The sequence below is a fragment of the Limulus polyphemus genome, unplaced genomic scaffold (assembly GCF_000517525.1).
Source record: "Limulus polyphemus unplaced genomic scaffold, Limulus_polyphemus-2.1.2 Scaffold814, whole genome shotgun sequence".
NCBI classification, from domain to species: domain Eukaryota; kingdom Metazoa; phylum Arthropoda; class Merostomata; order Xiphosura; family Limulidae; genus Limulus; species Limulus polyphemus.
In genome coordinates, this window is record NW_013666424.1 from 144,562 (window position 1) to 149,284 (window position 4,723).

Consider the following 4,723-nt stretch of genomic DNA (forward strand, 5'->3'; position numbering starts at 1 on the left):
ATATATATAGTACATTTCTTGCATTTATATAAAAGCAAAAACTCCTACATAAAACTAAAAACGAAAAACACTGATTTTAAGATAACTAAGTAAGCCGTAAAACAACTACAAATAAACACCGTAGAACAGACACCCTAATTCTAACCGATTTTGCGTGTTTTTCAGAGGTGGATACGCTTCGAGAACCTTCTTAATACTTGGTTTTTGTTTGTTTGTTTGAAGTTAAGCACAAAGATCTGTGCTCTGCCCACAACGGGTATCGAAACCCGGTTTCTAGTGTTGTAATTCCGCAGACATACCGCTGTGACACTGGGGGGACTCATACGTGGTGCTACTGTCCCAATCAAATTTATTCGGTAACAGAAGGCGTAACTCAGAAACACGCTTATCCTTAGTCTAATTAACTGTTGCACGATAACTAGTAGATCACTACCTGAAATACCTGGAAAATTTTCTTTTAATAAACAATTATTTTTATTTAAAATTAACTACGGATATTTGCTTGTAATTTCTAATGCAAGAAAAAAAAAGGACTATCTGTGCTCTCCCCACCACCAGTAAGAAACCCGGTTTCTAGCGTTTTAAGTCCACAGATATACCGTTGTACCACTGGGAGTCGTTGTCAAGTACAAACAAACCAGATTAAAGAAAATGACTAATAATTCGTTGAGAGGGCAACATTTATTATGAACTGCAACAACCATTTAACGTGAAGATTTGTTCAAGATGTATATTTCATTGGTCCTACGTCTGACAACACTTTTATGCGTATTATAAATGTGAGATCTGATTCGTGGTTGGACAGGAAATCCATAACCATTTACTAAATCAAGTCATTAAGTGGATAAAAACTAGCCTAGCTTTAGGTAATGACGTTAAGTCATAAGCTCTTTCTCTTATTCCCTTCGTTACAAAAGACAGCTTTTTCTATAACAGGATATTACAATATTACTTCTTTTTTGATCGATCATGTATTTTATATGATTAGATTCAGAGGTTGTGGAATAAATCGTCTGCTTATTAATCAGACGTGATTTTTCAAGGGCTTCTATTACTTCTAGAGGTTGTTTTTTTAGGGACGCCTTTCTCTTGTGTTATACTTTTCTGTGCCTGTACTAGGTGACAAAACAACTTTATACATTTTAATAAATAAACTCAGTATGCCGAAATTTGTTTAATCTCGAAGTCTAAGTTCAAGGGAGGTTCAGTTCAATCTACACTTTGGTCAACGTGCGTTATTGGGTTATACCAGTTTCGGAGAATTTCACTCCTCATCAGTAACCCTAAACACAAGTTTACCAAAGAGAGATAAGCTGGACCTATGTCTTAGTGAAAATAAACAAATAAAACACATTATAATGCAGTGAAGGCAAATTTCAGAAATACCAAACATTCTTAATGTGGGTAAGGGGTAGTGGGTGTTGGAGGAACAATTTGAAACACTCTAATTAAAATTATAATTTCATTATCCATGGTTATCTAACTTACTGCAAATATAAATTAGATTGAAATTAGAAAGAATGGTGCTAACATTATCCCCGATATTACTCCTTACGGTTATCTCCGATATTACTCCTTACAGTGTCGGTTTCTTCTTCAAATGATAATCTGAAACAACGTCCAAGTTAAACATAGTACGCTTTGTAATAAATGTATAATCACTTCTGGCTTCTCTAAGATGTTTCTGGTGCTATTAGAATTGCTATAGCCATTTTTCTAAGACTAAGAAAATACCTCGGTAGGTGAACCGCAAATGAAAATGGATGAATTTATGCTCTTTTGGCAAAAATATAAAAAAATACAGCTCTACTATATACGAGTTTTAGAAGTTAAGATAACATTGATGAGATTAATTTCTTCTTCTTGATGTTACGAAAGGTTTTTATGCATTCTTCTTTTTTTTTCTCTCCAAAATTTCGTTTGTTATTCCTCGTTGTTGGAATCCACGTTAACGTTTTCTGTAAAGTATTTACACATTTCTTTACATGTGGTAGTTTTATTGAAACAAATCTTTCCATTTATTTTAATACCCTTTTTTTTGTGTGTGTAAAATCATCGTTTAGGTCTATTTCAGTTTTTGTCGTCTTCAAAAGTGCTTTGATCTTCGTCAGGCTTTAAGTAACGCGGTGTAATCTGTTAGTTAATTCGTTAGTTCAAAAGTTGTTTTAATACATCCATTATTTAATACATCCATTTAATACATCCATTTAATACATCCATTATTTATTACTCACAAATTTAAATACTTCAAACTTGTTTTATGAAACTTACGTTTCTGTTTTCTAGAACAGTTTCTTTTTCTAATTAATTGCATAATTATGAGTAATGGAACTGACTACAGATTATTTGTTTGTACTTTAAGCACAAAGCTACACAATGGGCTACCTGTGCTCTGCCCACCACTGGTGTCGAAACCCTGTTTCTAGCGTTGTAAATCCGCAGACATACCGCTGTGCCACTGGGGGGGGGGGGCAAGTGCTATAGTATTCACAAGGATACATTAAAGCTAATGGCTCTTTTCTTTTCCTAGAGGTTTCTTGTTTTCTATTCAATATTAGGAAATACATTATGTTAACAACACAGTACTCAAATAAGTATTTGGAACTGGATTAAAGTATATTTAATCATTAATCTCATAATATAGATGAAAAATAGATTAGAGCTTATTAAATCATTAATCTCATAATATAGATGAAAAATAGATTAGAGCTTATTAAATCATTAATCTCATAATATAGATGAAAGATGGATTAAAGCTTATTAAATCATTAATCTCATAATACAGATTAATGATGGATTAAAGCTTATTAAATCATTAATCGCATGATATAGATTAAAGATGGATTAAAGCTTATTAAGTCATTAATATCTACTTAATAAGCTGTACTTCGAAGGTCTTTAAGCCTGCCATACAAAATCGCATGAAATTTAATATATGAATTTGTTTGTTTTAGAGCAAAGCCATTGATGAGGAGTGGAATTCCCCGAAACTAGTATAACCCAATAATACACGTTGATCAAAAGATTGAACTGGACCTACCTTGAACTTCGAAATGAAACACTTTTCGGAATACTAAGTTTATTTATTATTTCTTCTTCCATCTATTAAGTTATATTTAATTGATGAAGGTTACTGCAGTGTAGAGTAATCCAGTTGTTTAGTCTGCCTGAACTGTGAATCCGAGGGTTCATGGTTCGCGTACCGTTGGCACAAAATGTGTTACACTTATAGAATCACGGGTATTCTATAAGAGTGACATTCAAATCACACTATTAGGTCAAACAAGGATAGACAAATTGTTGATGAGGGACGCTGTTGACTGGTCTACCAGTTTAAAATTAGAGACTACCATACTCGGCTACAGCTCCACGTGCAGCTATGAGCGAAAATTCTATAAAACAATCAAACAAAAAGTAGTTTTAATGGGGGATTTAGATAGTTTATATATCCAGACCCGATTGATTTTTACAAAATCTACTGGTGTATATCTTATTTTTCTTATTAACCACATGTTTCTCTTCATGTTAGTGTTGTGACAAAGTTTTTTTTTTTTTGTCGAATGATGTAACTTTACTTTGATAAAGGTTTTCAGTTCTAATTGGGTTATTTATTGCAGGAATTCACGCACAAGAGCAAGTTTTTCGGCAAGTTTTTTTGAGCCTTGAATTGCTGTTTATGTTGTCTCTTAAAAAGGTTACTTACGACTACAAAAACTAACATTTTCAGATTTTGAAGGTAGAAATCATTTATGCATTATATTTTCTGTGTCCCGCCTTTTAAAAAAAATCCTGTAACAATCACTTGTAGAAGTATTATTGTAGTGCAAAAATAAAAATCTTACACGTGCAATTCCTAGTAGAAGTATTATTGTAATGCAAAAATAAAAATCTTACACGTGCAATTCCTGTAGAAGTATTATTGTAATGGAAAAATAAAAATCTTACATATGTGATTGGAAGTGAAATTGGGCATTCTTCTTCATGCCTGTTGAGTTTATAGGATTGCAGGTACATATTCTCCAATCCGCAGTTAGTTTAGAGACTTACAACGCTAACATTCGGAGTTCAATTCCCCACGATGGGCATAGCAGGTAGCCCAATGTGACGTTGCTCTAAAAAACAACCAACCAAACAACATATTCTCAAACATGCATCGTGCGTCCCATTGTATCACAAACTGTTTTTTTTATACTCCTTATGATGAAACACAGTTTTTTGTGTTCAACTTTGTGTTTTATATGCTAAATATTTGTTCTTTAAGGCAGGTCACGTTCTTGAAGGAATGTTTTGGTTAGTAATATAGACGTGATAGCTATTTTAATATGGACGTGAGCAATTTCAATGGATTAAGGTAACCAGGTTTCTAGAAACTTCCAATATAAAGACTTCGTCAAATAGCTGATATGCTTGTATTTCTATTTGTTGTTGTTATTATATTGTTTGCTTCCGATTTTTTGGTGTGTCACAGCTCCTGCCTCTATAATATCCAAGCAGTATGCCGCCCACGTGAAAAACATGGTAATATCTAAATAAGTATTCGGACATACAAGTAGTTAAGAACCCTGTAAGTTCCTAAGAGAGTCGGTGAATTATATTTGAAGTATTTTTTCCTGTTTTCCTGTTGCACAGAGCATATATCACGCATTTCTGCTAATGTATTATATATATATATATATATATATACCTATATGATGGATATTGACTATATGATATATATATATAC